General features: G+C 35.8%; 1 pseudogene across 1 annotated transcript; it reads left to right on the top strand.

The window, feature by feature from the left end:
• The first annotated feature begins 2,548 nt into the window (after positions 1 to 2,548).
• On the top strand, positions 2,549 to 3,470 carry LOC309870309 (olfactory receptor 9K2-like; annotated as a pseudogene). The gene has a single exon. The product of its transcript is annotated as an olfactory receptor 9K2-like (transcript).
• Positions 3,471 to 13,178: the final 9,708 nt, after the last annotated feature.

Here is a 13,178-nt window from a genome sequence, read left to right on the forward strand (position 1 = left end):
TGTTCTCTATAGTTAAGAGTCTGTTTCTTGGTTTCTCTCTCCCTTTTTGTCTTTGCTTTTAGCATTGTTTCTTAAATTCCACGTATGAGTGAAATCATAGTGTATTTGTCTTTCTCTGACTGACTTCACTTGGAATTAGGCTCTCTAGCTCCATCCATGTCATTGAAAATGGCAAGATTTCATTCTTTTTGAAGTGGTTGAGTAATATTCTATTGTGTATATAGGCCATGTCTTCTTTATCCATTCATCTATTGATGGGCACTTGGACTACTCTCTCATAATTTGGCTATTGTTAATAATGTGCAATAAACTTGGGGGTGCATGTATCCCTTTGAACCAGTGTTTTTGTATTTTTGGTTAAATAGCTAGTTGTGCAATTACTGGGATATAGGGTAGTTCTATTTTTAACTTTCTGAGGAATCTCCATACTGTTTTCCACAGTGGCACCAGTTTGCATTCCTACCAACAGTACATGGGGGGTCCTTTTTCTCCACATCCTCATCAACACTTGTTTTTTGTTTTTGATTTTAGCAATTCTGACAGGTATGAGGTGATCACATAGCTTACCATTGATTCTTGGAAAGACCAGTAAGATGTACAAAACTCTGGCAAATGTTACAATGGAAAAAGAGCAAAATTAAATGACAAGCATCAGGAATGAAAAAAGGATGGCAGTACAGATACTCCTGACATTTAAAAAATATATATAGCTGAATCTTGAACAATATGGGTTTGAACGGCATGGGTCCACTTCAATGCAAATTTTTTTTTGTTCAATAAATACAGTACGATGCTGTAAGTGCCTCTTCCTTATAATTTTCTTGATAATGTTTTCTTTTCCCCAGCTTATTTTAGTGCAAAAGCAGCATATAATACATATAACAGACAAATGTTAACAAACTATGTTCTCAGTAAGGCTTCTGGTCAACAGCAAGTTTTTAGTAGTAGTTACAATTTTACAGAATCAAGAATTTTATTCAGATTTAAACTATATGGGAATTCTATGTTCCTAATGTGTGCCCAGGGGTTCAGATGTATAATGATTTTTTTTTAACAAAAAATAGATGATTTTTAAAAATAAAAATATTTTAAATAGGGGCGCCTGGTTGTGTCAGTGGGCTAAACCTCTGCTTTCGGCTCAGGTCATGATCTCAGGGTCCTAAGATCGAGCCCCACATCGGGCTTTCTGCTCAGGCGGGAGCCTGTTTCCCCCTCTCTCTCTTCCTGCCTCTCTGGCTACTTGTGATCTCTCTCTCTCTGTCAAATAAATAAATTGTAAAAATCTAAAAAAAAAATATTTTAAATAGATAAAGATGATGTATAAAGGAGAAATATAATTTTAAAATATCATCTATAGAAATTGTTTTAATAATAATCTTCCAATGAAGAAGGATTCTTTTCTAATTCACTTCACTAATGTTTGCTATCAAACATCAATGAAGAAACAAGATTGGGGAACCTAAATGACTCAGTTGCTTAAGCATCTAACTCTTGATTTGCACTCAGGTCATGATCTCAGGTTTATAGATTGAACCTCACATAGGGCTCTGTGCTCAGCAGGGAGTCTGTTTGAGATTCTCTTTCACTCTCTTTCCTTCCCCCACCCATGAGCATGCTCTCTCTCTTTCTAAACTAGATTAACAAATCTTAAGAAAAGATCATTCTTATATAAACAAGAATCATCATAAAGTCAGTATCTCCTAGCTGTATTTATGAGTCTGTCATTAGTCTCATTTAGGAATTAAAACATAAATTATAGGTAAATCTGTCTCATAAGTTTAACTTCAAAAGTTTAAACTTTAGAAGCTGGATATGACATGGATTTCTTGACAAATTTAAGAAAACAGTATCAACACACTTTACAGGATACAAATTATAAAGGCATCAATCACATTTTAGTTTTGCGTTTAAATAAAATTAGATTTTTTCCAGAAGTTGAAGTCTGCTTTTATTTTTAAAGATCTCAAAAAAGACAGTTAACTCCTTAGTGACTTACTTGCTGTTGTAAAAGCTCTTTTTGGTAGAAAGTTCATATTATCTTGAAAAGAACTTGTATCTTTCTTTTGAGATTAATTAATTTTACTGTTTTGAAGCAAAGTTTTATTATAAAAATGAATATAAAATGATAAATGAAATTTAAGGAAGTGTCTTTTTCTTAATATGAAGAGTTAGACTTTAGTACTTTGAAATTACAAATGACATCTTGCAAACCATCTGTATGACAAGATAGAAAGACATAAGGACGTATCAGACTTTGTTGTATTGAAATTTACAGTAACCTTTAATATAAAATATTTCACCTTGAGTTCAAATTCCAGTTTGAACCCTAACCAGTTATGTTATCTTAACCAGTTGTGTTACCTTACGCACGTCAAATACTTCTCATCCTGAATTTTCTCATGTGTGTAAACTTAATGGGACTTAACTTGAAAGTATTCTGTCAACTATAAGTTTTTGTCTTAAATATAAATTATTATATATGATGGTAGAGAAATAGTGGAAACTTTATCTGTTGACTTTTTATTATACTTTAAAGCAGAAATTTGCCATGGGTGACGAGGGAAGAGACAATCACTTAGAAGTGACTGACTTCATTCTTGTAGGCATCAGGGTCCGTCCAGAGCTCCACAGTCTCCTCTTCCTACTATTCCTGATTGTTTATGGGATGGTTCTTTTGGGGAACCATAGCACGATTGCCATCATTGTGACTGAGCCCCAGCAAACACACCAATGTATTTCTTCCTAGGCATTCTTTCTATCATTGACCTCTCCTACTCCACGGTTATTGTACCCAAAGCCATGGTCAACATCCTGTCTCAAAAAAAGTCCATATCTTTTGCAAGTTGTGTGGGTCAGCTATTTCTTTATGCACTCCTTATGGTCTCAGAGGCTTTTGTCCTGGCAGCCATGGCCTATGACCACTTCATCACCATGTGCAACCCACTCCTCTACAGTGTTTTGTATCCAGTTGGTGGCTGGTTGCTATCTCTGTGGCTGTCAGTTCCATCCTTCAAATCGGTGTAACCTTCTCAATGTCTTTCTGTGCTTCCCGAGTCATTGATCACTTCTACTGTGATTCCAACTCAATTGAGAAGATCTCCTGTTCCAATATCTTTATGAATAAGATGGTGTCATTTAGTCTGGCTGTGCTCATTATTTTGCCCACAGTAGTCATTATTGTGGTATCTTATATGCATATTGTGTCTGCAGTCTTAAAAATCCACTCCAGTGAAGGGAGGAAGAAAGCCTTCTCCACTTGCAGCTCCCACCTGAGGGTTGTAAGTTTGCTCTATGGGACTGTCTCCTTTGTCAACCTCACACCTCCAAGTAACCCTGAACTTTGTAAAGTGACTTCAGTATGTTACATTTTGTTCACAACTATGCTGAACCCCTGAATCTATTCTCTAAGAAACAAGGTTATTAAAGATGCCATGAAAAAAGTCCTATGGAAGAAAAAAGTTGTACTTTAAATCTGCTTCCACATGTTCTGTTCTTGTACCAGCTGATTTTATCTTCTTGATCTTTTAGACTCAGGCATTTTAAAGCTCAGGTTTATTTAAAAAAGAAAACCCCACCCCTTCAAAGAAAAATGCACCTCAACAGTTTTATTCTACAGAATTAATAACATCCTGTAAAGAAAGCTCCAAATAACATATTCACTTTTTCGCAAGGCAATGTTAAACCTGAAAATTCTGGACACCATGAAAATCTGCTGCATTTTTATAAAGGGTTATGTATTTCTCACTCTGCAGGCAATAATATGTTATGCAAATGGGGAATTATAGAATTTTATAGTTTTGCTTCCCTTTGTAAGTAAAATAGAGATGCAGAAAATACCTAGCATAATTGGGTCGCCTGAGTGGCTCAGTGGTTGCCTTCGGCTCAGGTAATGATCCCAGGGTTCTGGGATCGAGTCCTGCATTGGGCTCTCTGCTCAGCGGGGAGCCTGCCTCCTCCTCCTGTCTCTCTCTGCCTGCCTCTCTGCCTACTTGTGATCTGTCTGTCAAGTAAATTAAAGAAAAAAATCTTAAAAAAAAAAAAGAAAATACCAAGCATAATTATTAACTTAGAAACTGTGTAACCCAATTGTTTGTATGCAAATGATAGTTAGTATAAATGTTAGTGGTGTACTTTGTTTCCCATGTCAGGCAAAAGATAAGAGAACATGTGGATATACACAACACCAAGGATCAGCTTCACGCTCAGGAAGGAATACTACGCCTCCTCCTCGTGGTCTTGAGTACACTACAATTCAGAGAAACTTCTCTACTAACAAACTATAGAAATGATCCCTGAAAGTATAGTCTTCAGAACATGTGGTTATAATGAGGAGAAAAGGGAAAGGTAGATAACCAGTGATCTTTGTTGAACTAATAGGCCAAAAAGGAAATGTGAATATTGCATTGATTTTGTAAGTTAAGATATTTTATTCAAATTTCTTTGAATGACAGAGTCATGCCTACTTTGCTGTCATACCATGAAAATAATTTAGGATAATTTCAATATTTTACAACACATGCTCTCTATGTTTTGGATGACACAAATTATTTGTTGAATATGCAGTTAGTGAAGGCACCATATTAAAATGAAGAGAGCTTGAGAATCTCAGTGAAAAATATCACAAGGCCTTGCAATAACCTTCATGAATAGTTGGATTATATATATGTGCAAGCATGTATTATATTTATGTGTGTATGAGTGTGTTTATTAGTTTGGTTAAGGAGTAATAAAATTGTTATTAGTGCTAAGCATAAAATGCCAATTGAGAGAAGAGTGGTTAATGCAGCAGCAACCCACAGATTTGACAGGTATCAAGGGAAGCCAAGTTCTAGACAAAGTTATAATAAATCACTGTTTTTACAAGTGCTCTAAGTGCAAAAATGAAACAGGGCTCCAGTGAAACAGTTAATGCTTAAGTCCAAACAAAATCAAATGTGGAAAAAGCGAAATCTAAGAAATAAGGTACAATGATCAGTTTTGTCGATGTACTTGGCATTGTGAAAACCCCAAACATGGGTATCTGACTAAGCCTTCTTTTTTTCAGTTTTTGTTTAGATAGCAAAGCTTTCTTTGATGAATCCACAAGGCATTCATTTTGTGGGTTAATGTTTATCAGGGTTCAAGATTTGATTAATGATTATTTAAGAGATAAAGAGATCAGCAAAATGATTTTTTTAAAAAAGTAAGGTTATATTTATCCCCTCCTCCCTAAACCTGTGGATCTACCATTATAGTTGATACTCAGTGGTGAACATTTAATTATACTTGAGAAAAACATTATTCGAGAGCAAAATAAATATCCTATTTGGCTTGGGAAAGTGATCATTGTCCTGTATTATTATTAGTCTGGAAAATACCCTTTTAAGTTTAGGTTTGACATATTTCCATTGGATGCCCATTACTGTTAGAGTGTCACTCTGTTGTAGAGCTAACAAGTGCAGGTTACTAAGAACTGTTGGGAAAAGGCAATAGAATACTGGATAAGAATACAGCCTAGATTCTTTTGCTTTAGTTTTTGTCTGATTGATTCATATTTCCTGTTTTGTAGCCTTAACAGATAAAAGTATTCCAGTGCAAAACCTCAGAAGTGGCATTGCTGAAACTACTTTAAGTGTTTGAAGGAATCTGGGAAAGTTGAAAACCAAGGCAGAATACTTCCAAAGGTGCTCAATAAGGTCTCTGTAATTTTCTTTCAATTGCCATAAACACTTCGGTAACTTTTTTCTCTGGGTCTCCTATGAAAAGTAGTGCCGAATTTATATCTTTCTTGTTACTTGTGCCATCAAGATGCCATTGGAACATCCCAATGTCTTACCAACCTTCTGTTGGCTTTCATTGACAAAGGCTTTTTATTTTTTTAAATGATGCATGGATTGTTTATGAAACACTGCTACATCCAAGAGACTTTGAAGATTACATTCTGCAACATAGACATCACAAGTTGTTATTTAGGGGTGACTTTAAAATTGTACACAAAAATCCACATGAAGAAGTCTTTTAATAGTGATACCATCTCAAGAAGCTGAAGATTGAACTCACTTTCTCAAACACAATTAACTTATTTGTTGTTTTGTACTGCAGGATTCATCTTTCTTGATTAACATTCTTAGTTTGGATATGCATGTATATTAATTGCCCTATAACATCATGTATTGCATTTTGTCTTTAAATTTTATGTATTGTTGATGGTTACCTAATATTTAGTGTAATGATGCAGAACTTTGGTGAAGGCATTTATAATAATATTTTCTATTGCCAGGATGCTAATATTCTCTGACTCTGATAGTTGTAAATGGTAATGAAGCACTGACTTGAAATTTCACTAACAAAGGTTAAAATGACTACATTAAGCATCTGTGGACAAGCACCCAGAGCTTGCTTCAATGTCTTTTCCTTAAGATAATTTCAACTTCTTATTATGGTGATTGAAAAGAAAAGATTGAAAAGAAAAACTTCTTTTTATGGTGATTGGAGAAGCTGAACTGATTAGATATTGCAAAATGTTGTAATGTTGAATTGATATTGGATTGTTTGTTACAGTTATTCTTTTTTTTTTAATATTTTATTTATTTATTTGACAGAGAGACAGCGAGAGAGGGAATACAGCTTAGTCATTTTTGAGAAGTAATAAACTTTAGTCATTTTTGAGAAGTAATAAACTGGAGTTGGGTCTTAGTTAATGGGAATGCTCCTCTTGTATGTTGAATATAAGATGTCATTTTGTCCAATCCCCTGAAAGCAATGTAGGTCATAAAATCAATAAAAGTTTTGAATGTGTGTAAGTTATTATTCAGGAGATCTCAGTGAGGACAAAGAAACTTACTTGTGAAGCCTGGAGAGGGAGAGGAACAAGGAAGAGATGGGATAAGAAAAAAGCAATATATCCTCAAAGTGAAAACATAAAAAAAGGAAGTGGTTTCAAAGTAACTTAATTATTTTAATTCTGTAAACAAACAAAAACTGAAAACAGGAACTTTAACCAAAGACTGATTTTCTATTTGTTCATTTTTATGAAATATGGCTTCTAGGCTTTTGAAATAGTTTATTTTTTGCTTACCAACATTTAAAAATCATCTATTTATTTACATTGGCCCTGGCATCAGTTTCTTCAGCTGAATATATAATATAAAATATAATATATATAATATAATATAATATATAACACTTAGGTTTCTTTTGTGGTAACTTACATAATTAACTTTGGATGACTTAAGCAAAAGCTAAATAATTAGACATGTAAATTTTGTTTGGTTTGGTCTGCATATCCACAATCATAAGCCTGGAAAGGGTGAGTTGTTTAGTCAGCATTTCAGGAAATTAGGTGTGAAAAATCAACAAAGAATTTCTTTCTTTCTTTTTTTTTTTTTAAAGAATTTATTTATTTATTTGACAGAGAGAAATCACAAGTAGGCAGAGAGGCAGGCAGAGAGAGGAGGGAAGCCCGATGTGGGGCTCAATCCCAGGACCCTGAGATCATGACCTGAGCCCATGGCAGAGGCTTTAACCCACTGAGCCACCCAGGTGCCCCTCAACAAAGAATTTATAAATAGGATCTAAATTTGTTTAATGCCATGCTATTGGAAATATTTACTTCACAAAAGTTCAGTGGTGGAGAGAGTGGCATTTGACTTAAATGTCTCACATCAACATACTTAGAGAGAACTATCAAGATGTTTGGAAGCTAAGGGTTGTTGCTCTTGTCACTGAGGAAGGGAAGATTTTCTGATAACTCAGGGGCACCTAACCCAGGTGTATGAGACCAGAACATCAATGGTTAATCCTCCTCAGCCTCACTGTCTCCTAAAGAGATTAAATTTAAGTTTTCTCAGTGTTATTAGTGTCTCAACTTCTTTAGAGCCATCCATTATTAATTTGTGGGTTGTACTTATCAATCCAGCAAACCGTTAGACTATTTGCATGAATCAGCACATTAATTTAAAAATCTCTGGTAAGTACAAATTCTACCCAGTATCTATCTCACCACTAAAAGAGCCCTCAAAACTCATTCATTTCAATGTACTTTGCATTTTTCCAGGATGTATTCAAAAAGCAGTCAAATTTTAAAGCCAGTCTTACAAATTCGCCTTTGCTTTGGAGTGCTATTCCACTCTCAGAGTGCTGGGTTCTGATTCTGGTAACTGCACTCATGAAAACGAGGAGTAGGATGGATGTAAAGGGAATTTAGCTTCTTCTATCAAGAAATGTCCTCAGGACATCTTGGTTCTTTCCACAGTTTGGCAACCATGGCCATTGCCGCTATAAACATTGGGGTACAGATGGCCCTTCTTTTAACTACATCTATATCTTTGGGGTAAATACCCAGTAGTGCAATGGCAGGGTCATAGGGAAGTTCTATTTTTAATTTCTTGAGGAATCTCCACACTGTTCTCCAAAGAGGCTGCACCAACTTGCATTCCCACCAACAGTGGAAGAGGGTTCCTCTTTCTCCACATCCTCTCCAACACATGTTGTTTCCTGTCTTGCTAATTTTGGCCATTCTAACTGGTGTAAGGTGATATCTCAATGTGGTTTTCATTTGAATCTCCCTGAGGGCTAGTGATGATGAACATGTTTTCATGTGTCTGATAGTCATTTGTATGTCTTTATTGGAGAAGTGTCTGACCACATCTTCTGCCCATTTTTTTTATATGATTGTCTGTGTGTATTGAGTTTGAGGAGTTCATTATAGATCCTGGATATCAACCTTTTGCCTGTACTGTCATTTGCAAATATCTTCTCCCATTCCATGGGTTGCCTCTTTGTTTTTTTGACTGTTTCCTTTGCTGTGCAGAAGCTTTTGATTTTGATGAAGTCCCAAAAGTTCATCTTCTCTTTTGTTTCCTTTGCCTTTGGAGACATATCTTGAAAGAAGTTGCTGTGGCTGATATCAAAGAAATTACTGCCTATGTTCTCCTCTAGGATTCTGATGGATTCCTGTCTCACGTTGAGGTCTTTTATCCATTTTGAGTTTATCTTTGTGTACGGTGTAAGAGAATGGTCGAATTTCATTCTTCTACTTATAGCTGTCCAGTTTTCCCAGCACCATTTATTGAAGAGACTGTCTTTTTTCCACTGTATATTTTTTCCTGTTTTGTCAAAGATTATTTGACCATAGAGTTGAGGGTCCATATCTGGGCTCTCTACTCTGTTCCACTGGTCTATGTGTCTGTTTTTATGCCAGTACCATGCTGTCTTGGTGACCACAGCTTTGTAGTTAAGCTTGAAATCAGGTAACGTGATGCCCCCAGTTTTATTTTTGTTTTTCAACATTTCCTTAGCGATTCGGTGTCTCTTCTGATTCCATACAAATTTTAGGATTATTTGCTACAGCTCTTTGAAGATTACCGGTGGAATTTTGATCAGAATAGCATTAAAAGTATAGATTGCTCTATCTTCAATTTCTTTCATGTGTGTTCTGTAGTTCCTTGAGTACAGATCCTTTACCTCTTTGGTTAGGTTTATTTCCAGGTATCTTATGGTTCTTGGTGCTATAGTAAATGGAATCGATTTCCTAATTTCCCTTTCTGTATTTTCATTGTTAGTGTATAAGAAAGCCACTGATTTCTGTACATTGACCTTGTATCCTGCCACGTTGCTGAATTGCTGTACGAGTTCTAGTAGTTTGGAGGTGGAGTCTTTTGGGTTTTCCATATAAAAAATCATGTCATCTGCAGAGAGAGAGTTTTACTTCTTCACTACCAATTTGGATACCTTTTATTTCCCTTTGTTGTCTGATTGCTGTTGCTAGGACTTCTAATACTATGTTGAACAAGAGTGGTGAAAGTGGGCATCCTTGTCGTGTTCCTGATCTCAACGGGAAAAATGCAAGCTTTTTCCCATTGAGGATGATATTTGCTGTGGGTCTTTCATAGATAGATTTGATGAGGTTCAGAAATGTTACCTCTATCCCTATACTTTGAAGCACTTTAATCAGGAACGGATGCTGGATTTTGTCAAACGCTTTTTCTGCATCGATTGAGAGGACCATGTGGTTCTTTTCTCTTCTCTTATTAATTTGTTCTATCACATTGATTGATTTGCGAATGTTGAACCATCCTTGTAGCCCAGGGATGAATCCCACCTGGTCATGGTGGATAATCTTTTTAATGTGCTGTTGGATCCTGTTGGCTAAGATCTTGTTGAGAATCTTAGCATCCATATTCAACAGTGATATTGGTCTGAAACTCTCCTTTCTGGTAGGGTCTTTGCCTGGTTTGGGGATCAGGGTAATACTGGCTTCCTAGAAAGAGTCAGGAAGTTTTCCTTCTGCTTCAATTTTTTGAAACAGCTTCAGGAGAATAGGTGTTATTTCTTCTTTGAAAGTTTGGTAGAATTCTCTGGGGAATCCATCATGTCCTGGGCTCTTGTTTTTTGGGAGGTTTTTGATCACTGCTTCAATCTTGTTACTAGATAGTGGTCTATTCAGGTTGTCAATTTCTTCCTGATTCAATTTTGGGAGTTTATAGTTTTCCAGGAATGCATCCATTTCATCCAGGTTGCTTAGCTTATTGGCATATAACTTTTGATAATAACTTCTGATGATTGTTTCTACTTCCTTGGTGTTCATTGTGATCTCTCCCTTTTCATTCATAATTTTATGAATTTGAGCTTTCTCTCTTTTGGATTAGTGTGGCCAGTAGTTTATTGATCTTATTGATTCTTTCAAAAAACCAACTTCTAGTTTCATTGATACATTCTACTGTATCTCTTGTTTCTACCTCATTGATCTCTGCTCTAATCTTGATGATTTCCCGTTTTATGTGTGGAGTTGGTTTGATTTGTTGTTGATTCTCTAGTTCTTTAAGGTGTAGAGACAGCTGGTGTATTCTGGATTTTTCAATTTTTTTTGAGGCAGGCTTGGTTGACTATGTATTTCCCCCTTAGGACCGCCTTTGCTGCATCTCATAGGTTTTGGACCAATGTGTCTTCATTCTCATTGGTTTCCATGAATTGTTTCAGTTCTTCTTTGATCTGGTTGATCCAAACATTCTTAAGCAAGGTAGTCTTTAGCTTCCAGGTGTTTGAGTTTCTTCCGAACTTTTCCTTGTTTTTGAGCTCCAATTTCAAAGCATTGTGATCTGAGAATATGCAGGGAACCATCTCAGTCTTTTGGTATAGGTTGAGTCCTGATTTGTGACTCAGTATGTGGTCTATTTTTGAGAAAAGTTCCATGTGCACTTGGGAAGAATGAGTATTCTTTTGTTTTAGGGTGGACTGCTCTCTATATATCTATGAGGTCCATCTGGTACAATGCGTCAGTCAATGCTCTTGTTTCTTTATTGATTTTCTGCTTTGATGATCTATTTCTGAGAGAGGCATATTATGATCTCCTACTATTAATGTATTCATAGCAATATGACTCTTTATCTTGATTAACAGTATTCTTATGTAATTGGCTGTTCCCATATTGGGGGCATAGATATTTACAATTGTTTTATATCATCTTGGTGGATAGTCCCTTTAAGAATTATGTAGTGTCCTTTCGTATGTGCTTTGGTGAGTGCTGTGATGTGTGTAAACCTGGTGATTCACAGACCTGTACCCCTGGGGATAAAAATATATATTTATAAAAAATAAAAAAATAAATTAAAAAAAAGAATTATGTAGTGTTCTTCTGTATCTCTGACTACTGTCTTTTTTTAAAACTTTATTTTATTTTATTTTTTCAATTTATTTATTTTCAGAAAAACAGTATTCATTATTTTTTCACCACACCCAGTGCTCCATGCAATCTGTGCCCTCCATAATACCCACCACCTGGTACCCCGACCTCCCACCCCCCGCCCCTTCAAAACCCTCAGATTGTTTTTCAGAGTCCATAGTCTCTCATGGTTCACCTCCCCTTCCAATTTCTCTCAACTCCCTTCTCCTCTTTTGGTCCCCATATCCTCCATGCTATTTGTTATGCTCCACAAATAAGTGAGACCATATGATAATTGACTCTCTCTGTATGACTTATTTCACTCAGCATAGTCTCCTCCAGTCCCATCCATGTTGCTACAAAAGTTGAGTATTCGTCCTTTCTGATGGAGGCATAATACTTCATAGTGTATATGGACCACATCTTCCTTATCCATTCATCTGTTCAAGGGCATCTTGGTTCTTTCCACAGTTTGGTGACCGTGGCCATTGCTATAAACATTGAGGTACAGATGGCCCTTCTTTTCACTACATCTGTATCTTTGGGGTAAATACCCAGGAGTGCAATGGCACGGTTATAGGGAAGTTCTATTTTTAATTTCTTGAGGAATCTCCCTACTATTCTCCAAAGAGGCTGCACCAACTTGCTTTCCCACCAACAGTGGAAGAGGATTCCCCTTTCTCCACTTGCCCTCCAACACATGTGGTTTCCTGTCTTGCTAATTTTGGCCATTCTAACTGGTGTAATGTGATATCTTTTTCTCTTTTCTTTTCTTTTATTTTCCTTCCTCCCATCCTTTCTTTCCTTCCTTCCTTCCTTCCTTCCATCCTTTCCTTCTTTCAGAATCATTTTCCAAAGTAACTATTCCATCTAGGCTACCTGTAGATCTTCTTAAAAAAGGAAAAATAAAAAAACCAACAAACTATGAGCTGCAGGATGAAGAAATGCAGGGTAATGATCATTATGAAGGGGCTGCCGATTCCCACCTGGGAAAGAAATACTAGTATTTGAATCCTAGTAACATTTGTGGGTTTTTTTTTTTTTTTTTTTGGTGCAGAACTGTGATCTTAGTGAGTAAATAACTTACAACACAATTCAAAATTTCCATTGCCCACAAAAAATGTACCTCTTAAGTCATTTTTAAATTCAGTCACTTTCTTTATATCTGCTGCTTTGTAATGTGAAGACTCAAAGTTATGTTTTCTAACTATATTATTCTATTAAATTATTTGTGCATTCTTCCAATTACTCCAATTTCTTCCAATTCCAATTAAATCATGATTCAGAAACATACACCTAAGTGATGCTTGCATATGCATTTGGGTGGAAAGGAATTTCAATAGATATAGAAGAAAGAAAGTCTAATTCTACCACTTGTATGAAGAGGGACATAAATCTAACTTTTGATTCACCATTAGTTGCAATGGTTTAAATTTAATGGACAGTGACTTTATAAAGTTAAAATGTATGATCACTATAGAAAAGGTTTGTAAGTCCTAAGTCTGTAATGATTATTTCTAGCTAGAACCAAGGGGTT

This window comes from Mustela nivalis (assembly GCF_964662115.1).
Source record: "Mustela nivalis genome assembly, chromosome: 7".
Taxonomy (NCBI): Eukaryota; Metazoa; Chordata; class Mammalia; order Carnivora; family Mustelidae; genus Mustela; species Mustela nivalis.